Consider the following 11,426-nt stretch of genomic DNA (forward strand, 5'->3'; position numbering starts at 1 on the left):
AAATCCTTAATTTGCAAGTATTGTCCTCATTTTTCAACATAAGGCAATGTATACTAGGATTAGGGTGTAGATACCTTTCAAAGGCCATTTTTAGAAAACATTGCCAATCAATTCTAAAAAAAAAACCCAGATAAAATTTATAATGCAAGAATATATTCTAAATGTATCCTTCATATTGAAGTACATCTGTGTATGGAGTGAAGAAAAGCTTTTCCAAAAACCTATCAAATATTTCATCTCAAAATAATCCCCAAAATATATGACCTCTGTGGTGCTTTCATTGAGCAGAAGCATAAAGAAGCTAAAGACTTATTTGTGTAAAAACAAACTGAAGTACAGTAGTATGAATCTTGGGTGATGAATATATTCAGTTATGGTTTGTCTCATCAATAGGTAGTTTCAAGTATTTCAAAATTTATTTTTTAAATTTTAGGAACACCCTCTGGGATTATAGTCTTAGTAATTCTTCTGTTAAATGTCCTTCCTTTAGTTTTCTTCTATGGAAAATTTCACCACATTTGAAATTATTTAATTAAAAAATTTTTTCTTTGCATTTGCTTATACATTTATAAGTTCTTATAGTTCTTATTTATGACGTTCTTCACCATAGGTCATTGTTTTAAAGACTAATTTTAAAACGTTATAACATAGTTTTCATCTGCTTTGGGTGCTTTCATTGTACAGAGGTTACTTTGCTTTTTATTATTTGCTCTTATACTAATTTTAAGTAACATTTAAACTTATTTATTTTTTGATGTTCATTAACTTTTAGTTAGGAGTTGACATTTTCAAAATACTTTTCAACACTGTGACTATCGAGCTGCCTCTTCTGTTGATTTTGTGAAATGTTGCCTCTTGTTCACATAGTGTAATTATCTTCATCTCCTCCCGGACTCCTCCATTTAGATAGAGCCTGTTTCCAGCTGTGTGCTGTTAGTGTGGAGCTCTGATGTGGAAGAGGACTTGATTGGTGAGTGCTGAGGTATACTAGTTTCCAGACTGTTCCAGCCCCTTCAGAAGGATCTAGGACAGCTTGTACTCACCCACTGTAGGTATACAGAAAACCCTGCCTGATTGAACTGCTGTCCCAAAATGTGTAACTATGATTTCAGATCCTCAAATGTTAGATACATCCTGATCTGTTAAATATCCTCTGCCCTTCCTGTACTTCCTCTTGAGTGAAGGCTAATCCCACACAGCCTTTGCAGTTGTTGGTGGATTGTTCCAGACATTGACACTGTGAAGTTTTGCTGAGTTCCTTGTATTATGTTGTCTATAGATTTTTAAAATTTTTATTATCTCAGTTTCTCTGTGTACTCTTATGGGGACGTTTAGAAATTCTCAAAGGCTAAGGACCCATAGTGGAAAATTTTAATTCATTTTTTAGTAACTAATAGAAAAAAGAGAACAAAGCAAATCTAGAGAAGTTTGCACCAAAGCAATTAACAAAATTTAAATATCTGGGCCAGCGATTTACCTCAGTGGCATCACACCTGCCTCACAAGTGCAAGGTTCCGAGTTCGATCCCTCACTCAAAAAAACTTATTTTTTTTTCAAACTGAATATTTTATTAACATGGTAGTTGTCTGTAACAGGTGCACACACACTCGCACACTCAGAATGATCTGCCTGGGGAAAAAAAGACTAATTATGCCTAAGGGTGAAATGAAAAATTTAAAAAATGGTTTCCATTATTATAGGCAATTATGTCCACATTACTTACAAAGCTATTGCCAAATCTGTCCAAAGAAGCAGTTTGAGAATTGGGGGGGGGGGGCGGATTTTTCTGAAAAAAATCAACAGTGGCATAGCAGAGCTCTCAATATGAGAAAGCTGACATAATGTGGACTTTTGCTATGAATTTTCTCTTTTGCAAAATATGGGGAGAGGTTTATAAATGGGCAGAAAATAAGAGAAGGAGGTGTGAAGTAGGCTTTTGCAGTCAATTTTCCTCACAGTATTGTGCAGGGTCATCGAGAAAATGCTTAGTCTTTCTCTGGAACCAGTTTCAGAACTTTTCCAATTGCAATGGTCTTACCCTCATCTCTTAAGGTGAAACGACCCATCTGAGGGAAGTCTTTAAAGGTTTCAAGGCAGATGGTTCCTGCTGTTTTTAAACGAGCAATGAATACTTGATCCTGTGTCACAAAACGAGGTTGAGTCTTACTTTTTTCTCCTGATTTTTTTGTCTACCAAGCAGATAAAGGTTTTTATTTCAACCTCCTCAATACAAGTACGAATATGCAGCACCGCATTATATCCTGGGCAGATGATGGATTTGTGGTCTATAATCACTATCTGGGCATCAAATGTGCATCCAGAATGACAGAGATTATTACGATCACAGAGTATGAATCCTAGAAGAATTTCCTCTTCAATTCCTTTCAGCCTGATTTTGAGGTTTTCACCTGGGGCTACAGAATCTGTTTCTACATCATCAGAAAGTATTCCAAGAACTTCCACGTTGTGCTTGTTTGGCATCATCACAAGCTGCTGGCCTTTACAAATAGATCCTGATTCCAGCTTTCCCAGGACCACAGTGCCCATATCCTTGTACTTATCCACAATTGGCAGCCTGACTGGTCCATCAACTGATCTATTGAAGTTTGGCAAGTTAACCAAATATGGAATAAATGGTAATCCAATGTACCAAGGACAGAAATCTGATTGCTCTTTGAGATTTGGTCCAGTCAGTCCTGAGCAGGGCATAAAATGAATGTCCTTTTTGGGATTGAAGCCAACCTTTTTCAAAAATAGCACTAGCTTCTCTTTACATTCTTCATATCTTTCATTGCTCCAATTTACTGTTGGATCATCCATCTTATTAATAAGCACAATTAAGTGTTTTACACCTGCTGTCTTTGCCATCATTGCATGTTCTCTGGTTTGTCCTACTTTTTCAAATCCAGTTTCAAACTCTCCTTTCCTGGCTGAGATTACCAGCACAGCCAAATCAGCTTGAGAGGCACCACCAATCATATTTGGAACAAAACTCTTATGGCCAGGGGCATCCAGAATTGTGAAATGCTTCTTTTCTGTTTCAAAATAGGCACGACCCACTTCTACTGTTTTACCCTTGTCTCTTTCTTCCTGATTTGTGTCTAAGGCCCAAGACAAGTACTAAGTTTCTCTGTTTTTTTCTTTGGCTTCTCTTTCAGATTTTTCCAGGGTCCTTATGTTCAACCATTCTGGTCAAATACATTATTTGTCCTCCAATAGTTGACTTGCCCGCATCTACATGTCCAATGAATACTATATTTACATGCTCGTTCTTAGGAGCCCCTGGCGGTACAGCCACGGATTTCCGTTTTGGTATTTCCTCTTCCTCCTCCATCATTTCCTGGGCATTTTCCTCAGGTGGCCTTCTATCCCCCGAGGAACCAACCCCTGGCTCTACTTCATTTATTTCTTCTTTGAGCTCCCACATTTCCGTCTCTCCATTTTCTACAACAGGTTCTGAAAGTTCCATGCTAACAGCTGAATTTGAACCCTCACACAATAATGACTGTTGCTCTTCAGAGGATTCCACAGGTACCAAGGGGCCTCCAGCGCCACTGCCTGCTCCGTGGTTGACATCGGCCGCGGCGCCGGCTGCGGGTGTCAGTGTCTGGGCCGAGCCGCGCAAGAAGGACGGCACGAACTTGGCGGTGTGGACGTTGAGCACGAAGGGTTTGGCGTTGACGTTGAGTTGCCGGCTGAAGGCCGCGCTGAGGTGCTCACGCTGGGCCTCGGCCGCCGCCGCCGCCGCCGAGCCGCCGCCGCAAGGGCCAGGCCCGGGAGCTTCCATGCCCGCCAGGTCCCAGCAGTCGGTCGCCGAGTCGCTGCTACTGCTCTCGCAACTGCTCCCGCCGCCCCCACTGCCGGGATCCATGATCGTGGGGGCCGTGTGTGTGATGAAGAGAGAGCGGGGAATGGAGGCGGGGCGTCCGTCCGGGGAGGAGCAGGCCTCGCTGACCCAGGAAAGCCAGCCAGATGGACGGGCCAGCGCCTAGCGACACAATCTCTGGCGTCGCCGCGGCGGGAGCTCTAATATGAACTCTGCACTGGAGAAGACAGAGCTGGCGGCGGCGGGAGTTCAATCTTCCTCCTCCCCCTCCCCTTCCCCCTCCTCCCCCCCTCCTTCCCCCCCTCCTCCCCCCTCCTCCTTCCCCCCCTCCTCCTCCCCCCTCCCCCTCCTCGTGTGTGCGTGTAGACCACCTACCCCCCCAAATTTTAAATATCAAATATTTAAATATAAAGAGTTATATAAGTACAAAGGCAGAAATACTACCAATCATTAATCCAGAAAGAATTATATTGTAGCTATTAATATCAGGTAATGTAAATTTCACAGTAAAAAACTGCCACGGATACAGAAAATCATTTTATAATCACAAAAGTATTAATTCTGTAAGAGAACATAAATATAAATATGGGTTTAACCACAAAACTTAAAAAATGGGGCAGATATGAGCATCAAAATTAAAAGTTGAAATAGACAAAATATATGGTTGAACATTTCAATATATTTTTATATAATTAACTGAACAATTAAACATGCATGACAATATCACAAATATTACATAATGTGGCCCATAGGAGCACACTGCATAGCCCTCTGGTCCTCAGGTGCCTCTCTGTGGTCCTTTCCTCCAACTTGGCTCACTTAGGCTGGGATCCTGCACCTATACCTTTAAGGAGCTCCTCTATTCCAGTCTAGATGGTAGCCTTTCCTTCTTGGACCATGCCCTTGGGACCTATTATAGGAATGGCAGTCCTGATGATCTCTGAATCGTCTCCTGGTTGAATCCTCCAGTGTCTTCAAAATAACATCAAGTTTTTGTTGCAATATGTGATCTATACTAACCTTCTTCTCAAATGGTCTCTGTGCCATTCCCTTAGTGTTCTCATATTTTGCAACATGCTTAGGTGGAGAATTTTCCAAATCCTTAAGGTTCACTTATTTCATTGTTTAATAGTAACTAATGTTTTTCTTCTTGCATTTTATCTTACCCAATCAAGTGGAGCCAAGTCATAACTTTAATACTTGCAGCTAAATGTCAAACTTAATTGCTTGAAAGTTCTACCTTTTATAAAACACTGGAAAACAAGTAAAATTTAGTCAATTATTTTCCCCTTTACAAGAAATAGCTTTTCTCAGTTATCCAATAACATTACCCACTTCTTTCCTTATCTTCATCAAAATGACTTTACCTTCCATATTTTTATTAACATTGTATTAATGGTTGCTTAAATATTCTTCAGTAAGAAGGAAGCTTTCTCTACTAGCTTCTTTTACTATTTATAAGTTCTCTCCAGTCTGCCTTTCCAGTTTTGTTCATAGAAATGTATGCATTTTCTCACATGCACATCAAAATTTATCCAACTGCTACTGATTGCCAACTGCTACTGATTGTGAAAGTTGCTTCCATAGTTGTGGCTGAGTCACGTGGCTGAGTCACATGGAATTTTTATTTTTAGTTCTTTTTTGTTTGTTTTTTGTTTTTGCTTTTTGTATTGGTACATTTTAGGTATACAATACATTTACACTTCTCATTGGGAAGTGTACCTTTATGTGATGTATCTTGGTGCTTAGTTTTTTCACCATTGCCTGTAATCCATTCACCCCTCCACCCTTCCCTACTTACAAAGACTTTGTTTCCATTTTTTCCATTACTCATAATTTTACCTTTCCCTTCTTTACTTTCCCCTACCCCTCCCACTTCCCCTACCCCTTTGGAACTTTTCTTCCTATTTTACATTATCAATTATTTATTTTAATCATTGGTACACTTTAGGTATACAATATAATGACATTCATCATTGGAAATTTGCACCTTTACATAATCTCTCTTGGTTCTTATTTTTCACCCTTCCCCTGCCCTCCCTTCAACCCATCCATCCCTCCCTGTGTACAAGGACTTTCTTTCCATTTTTCCGTCTTCTCATATTAATTCCATTCCCTTCTTTCCTTTTCCCTACCCCTCCCACTTCCCCTTCACCTTTGCCCCTTTTTTTCCTATTTCACATTATCCATTATACCTTTTAGTCCTTATTTACACTTTCAGTTTCTCACAGCAGAGAAACTATTTGGTATTTACACATGTGTGTCCTATTTATTTCACTTAAAGAGTATCACCTCAATGTGCATCCATTTACCTTTAAATGTCTCTAATTTCTCATTTTTATGGCTGAGTAGTACTCCATTTTAGAAAAAAAACAACAACACATTTTCTTTATCCAATCTCCAGTTAATGGACATTTGGGCTGTTTCCAAGTTTTAGCTATTACAAATTGTGCTGCTTTGAACATGGATGCACATATATCATTGTGGTATGATTCTTTTAATTCTTTGGGGAAGATACCCAGTAGGGGAATAGTGGGGTCAAATGGGACTTCCAGTCCTAGTTCTTTGAGGTATCTCCATACTGATTTCCATACTGGTTGCACCAGTCTACACTCCCACCAGCAGTGGACCAGGGTTCCTCTTTCCCAACAGCCCCACCAGCATTTATTATTGCTTGATTTCATGATAGCAGACATTCTTTGGAGTGAAGTGGAATCTCAGTGTTGTTTTTATTTGCAACTCTCGAATGACCAGTGATGTTGAACATTTTTTCATATATTTATTTGCTGTTTCTACTTCTTTGTCTGAGAAATGTCTGTTCATTTCAGATGCCCATTTTTGGATTGGGTCTTTAAATGTGGGAGTTCTGATCTTTTTAAGTTCTTTATAGATGCCAGATAGTAGGCCTTTGTCTGAGGAACAGCAGGTGAAGATTTTTTCCCACATTGTGGGTTGTCTCTTCACATTGCTGGTGGTTTCTCTTGCTGTGAAGAAGCTTTTTAATAAGAAGAGATCCCACTTGTTGATTGTTTGTCCTGGCTCACGGGCAACTGATATTTTGTTCATAAAAATCTTTTCCTACACCAATAACTTCCAGAGTTCTACCTAACCTCTGTTCCAACTGGTTCAGCATTTTTATTTTAATATTTAGATCTTTAATCCATTTTGATTTTAGTTTAGTGCATGGTGAGAGATATAGGTCTAGTTTTAATCTTTGGCAAGTTGAAACCCAATTTTTCCAGCACCATTTATTAAAGAGGCTATCTTTCCTCCAGTGAGGGTGTTTGGCTCCTTTGTCGAAGATGAGATGGCTGAGTTTGTCTGGAGTTGTTTCTGCATCTTCTAATCTGTTCCACTGGTCTTCAGGTCTGTTTCTTTGCCGGTACCATGGTGGTTTTTTTTTTTTTTTTTTAATCACAGTAGCTTTGTAGTATAGTTTCAAGTCAGGAATTGTGATACCCCCTGCCATGTCTCTGTTACCTAGAATTGCTTTTCTCTTCTGAGTCTCTTCTTGTTCCATATGAATTTTTGGATTGTTTTCTCAAGGTCTATGAAGTATGCTGCTGGAATCTCAATTGGGATTGCATTGAATCTATATAGCACTTTTGGAAGTATGGCCATTTTCACTATATTGATCCTTCCTACCCAGGAGCAGGGAATGCCTTGCCATTTTCTGATAAAATTAGAGATATTTATAGCTAAGTGGATACACATTGAGGAGATACTCTTTTTTTTTAATTTTGATTTTTTTTTTTTGGTGTTCATTTATTTATTTGGTACCGGGGATCGAACTTGGGTCCTTGCACTTGCAAGGCAGGTAACGGAACCACTGAGGTAAATCCCCGGCCCAGAGGCGATGCTCTTAAGTGAAATAAATAGGACACACATGTATAAATATCAAATAGTTTCTCTGGTGTGAGAAACTGAAAGTGTAAATGAGGAGTACAATGTATAATAGGTAATGTGAAATAGGAAGAAAAGGGACAAAGGGAAGGAAGTGGGAGGGCTAGGGGAAAGGATAGAAGGGAATGGGATTAATATGAAAAAATGGAAAAATAGGAACAAAATCTTTGTAAATAGGGAGGAATGGAGGGGTTGATGGCAGGGCTGGGCAAGGGTGAAAAATAAGAACCAAGAGAGACTATGTAAAGGTGCAAATTTCCAATGATGAATGTCATTATATTGTATACCTAAAATGTACCAATGAGTAGGATGAATAATCGATAATGCAAAATAGGAAGAAAAGGTTCAAAGGGGTAGGGGTAGTGAGAGGGGCAGGGGAAAGGAAAGAAGGGAAAGGAAAAATGCTGAGAAATGGAAAAAATGGAAATAAAGTCTTTGGAAATAGGGAAGGGTGAATGGGGTGAAGGGAGGGCTAGGAATGGGGAAAAAATAAGAACCAAGATGCATTATGCAAAGGTACAATTCCCAATGAGAAATGTAATTGTGTTGTATACTTAAAATGTATCAATAAAAGAATTTAACAAAAATAAATAAATAAATAAATAAATAAATAAATAAATAAATAAATAAAGCCTACCCTTCATCATAATGGGAAAACTCGGAGTTTCCACTTCTATCAAAATCAAAATCACTCTTGATCAGATTCCAGTGTGAATACCACAGAGGGATCATTTTAAAAACTCATGATTTTTAGCCAACATGTTCCCAAGGAAATAGGGCCATCTGTTCCAATTTGTTAATTGGAGTTCTTGATGTTTAAGAAAGGCCGCTTTTACAATAGTTCTGTAAAAAATATCCTGGGTACTTGGATGTGAGAGCAGGCTTCTGTTGGTAGATGACAACTTACATGGTTTATACCTGACCTATATCATCCTTTGTCAATACAATGTCTTAAGAGATGATGGACACATGTAGGTAGCCAGATTTTGGAATGCTGGAGTTCATTTGACATATGTCCACATTGAAGATGCATTCCATGGATCATTTTTGAATAATGGATTTAAAATTTGATGCAGAATAGAAAATCAGGATGAGTTGGCAAAGGGAAAAATCTATAGTAGAAACATATATAGTGATCTATTAAAGACATATAAACTTTGTTTTTTTGGCAATACCCTACTGTTTTTATCACTATAGCTATGTCGTGTAACTTGAAGTCTGGATATGGTGGTGCCCCCTGTCTTGCCCTTGTTGACCAGAATTGCATTTGCTTTTCTACATCTCTTCTGATTTCATATCAATTTTAGGATTATTTTCTCTAGTTCTGTAAGGAATGTTATTGGTATTTTGGGGGGATTGTGTCAAATCTATGTAATAGTTTTGGAAGTATGGCCATTCTGAATATATATAACATATATATATATATAACATATATATAACATACATAACATATATATATATAACATATATATATATATATATAACAGATAATAATAAAAAAGAGTAAGAAAAAAATAGTATTGTAACCCAGTGTGTCAGCGCCACTCAGCCAAGCTATCAGCTGGTGGGCGAATGCCCAGGGGGGGTCCTCCTCATCCTGTCTTGGTCGCGAGCTGGTGGAGCAAGCCAGAGGAAGCAGGTCCCGGTCAGCCTGCAACCACTTGTCCCTACTCAGCCCCCAGTCTCCCCTTTTTCTATTGTTATTGCTGTTAGTTTCATTTGACTTTTCCAGAATTTCTATATCTGGTTCATTGTCATGTTTTTGTTACTGTCTCTTTTCTTCTTATTGTTCATCTGATATTTAAGCCCAATATCTCAATTATGTTGGTTGAAAACTTTTCCACTGAGTAATACCTTTCAGCTCAGATAACACAAATCACACCTTACTCCAATGTGACCCAATCTCATTCAAACTTTGGAAGATACTTTAACTCATTGAATACAGGAGATATAGCTGCCCATAAAAGACCCCACCTTAAATAGGTATGGCTAGTTGGAGCCTGAAAAACCAGTCCTGAGCATTCTTCCCCTTAAGAACATGGTGGTGGTGGGGGGGCACCACACCTCTAAGAGAGTTTAATATAAGTCATTTTGATACACTTTCAGTCCCACATCATTAACAAGACTGGAGTAGTAGTCACAGAGGTTTCACTTCAAATATTGCCTGGATATAACATTTCTGCCTGAACTACCAGATGACCCCACTCTTGCAAAACCTGCAGAAAAAGCTGGTCCTTTGGGCTCTCACACAGTCCACAACATGTCAAAACCCATTACTCACAGCCAGCGAAGACACAAGAACACTGCACTAAATTGTCCGTATTTAATAAAACTTGGCACTACACAACAAACTTATATCCCAGGACATCTCAGCTCTGCTTTCTAAGAAGGACTTTACCTAAAAGTGAAAGTGATGTATATCAGAGGTGTGAATCATAAGAGAAACACAATAAAGTAAATATAATAAGGCAATATGACATTTTTGAAGTTCATAACTCTATCGATTCCAACAATATCAAAATGGATGAAATGCCAAATGAGAAGTTTTTTAATGTACCCTAATTTAATTTAATTTTTAATTTAATGCACCCGAGTTTTTTTAATGCACCCTATGAAATTTTCTAGCATTCAGCATTAAAAATAGTTTTCTTCAAGAGCAATTAAGTAGAATATTCCTATTTACTGTTTCAAATTAAAGTTTTTGAATTTTAAAAAATTAGTTATTATTTTGGATTTATTGCTATGGCCACACATATTTCTGTTTTGTATTTAAATTTCTCTTTGCTCCTAAATTTAATTTAGAATGATTTTAGAATTATAGAATGGTCCATTAAAAGAGGATATAAATAATCTAATGAATCAATTAAAGAAGACAATTTGGGATATAAAAGAATGATTCAGTAAAGAGAAAGAAATTCTGGAAAAGGACAAAGGAGAAATCTTAGAAATTAGGATTTAATAAAATTTCAACAAGAGACTAGATCAGGCAGAAAAGACTTGAAAAAAGGTTCATAAAATATCACATTCAGACAGTGATAAAAAATGAGTAGAATATGTAAACTACTGGAGACACAAGTAAAAGAACAAAACTGTATAACTGGCATAGAAGAGGGAGAAGAACTATAGGCTAAAAGATTGGAAAATGTATTCAGTGAAATAAAAGCATAAATTTCCTAAATCTTGGGGAGGATATGCACATCCAGTTATAGGAGCTATTTTGAATTGCACTGTAATGAAACTAACTATGTTGGTGTGAGACTCCTAAAGAGAGGCTCCCATGACAAAGGTATGAGGGCAAGTGTCCACCAAATATCCAACACCATGGAGCAAATTTTACCAACAATAATGTAAGCAAGATTGACTGTGGATCACTGTGCAGTTGAAGCTTTAGATAAAGCCAACACTATGATTGTTGTTTGTGAGAGACTCAGAAACTAAAAACATATCTAATGTTCTTATCTAATATTTAACATTGCTGAAGTCTTGACACAAAAAACTAAGTCAAATATTATTCTTTTAAGACACTGATATTTGGTATAATTTATTAAGCAGCCGTAAATATCTGGTAACACTTTGCCTAATCTGTCAAATTTACTGATGTACATGTATGTTCCAAAGATAACACAAAAAGTTTGAATGTATCAAATGTGGAGAATTTTATATAAACCAAATTACTCTTATTTTCCTTTTTTTAAAG

The 11,426-nt window shown here is 37.9% G+C and overlaps 1 pseudogene; it reads right to left on the reverse strand.

Annotated features, from left to right (window-relative positions):
* Positions 1–474: 474 nt before the first annotated feature.
* Positions 475–3,939, reverse strand: LOC101705682 (eukaryotic peptide chain release factor GTP-binding subunit ERF3A pseudogene; annotated as a pseudogene).
* Between the last annotated feature and the right edge of the window lie 7,487 nt (positions 3,940–11,426).

Source organism: Heterocephalus glaber, unplaced genomic scaffold (genome assembly GCF_053883595.1).
Source record: "Heterocephalus glaber isolate CG9 unplaced genomic scaffold, H.glaber_assembly_v1.0 deba00001504, whole genome shotgun sequence".
Classification (NCBI taxonomy): domain Eukaryota; kingdom Metazoa; phylum Chordata; class Mammalia; order Rodentia; family Bathyergidae; genus Heterocephalus; species Heterocephalus glaber.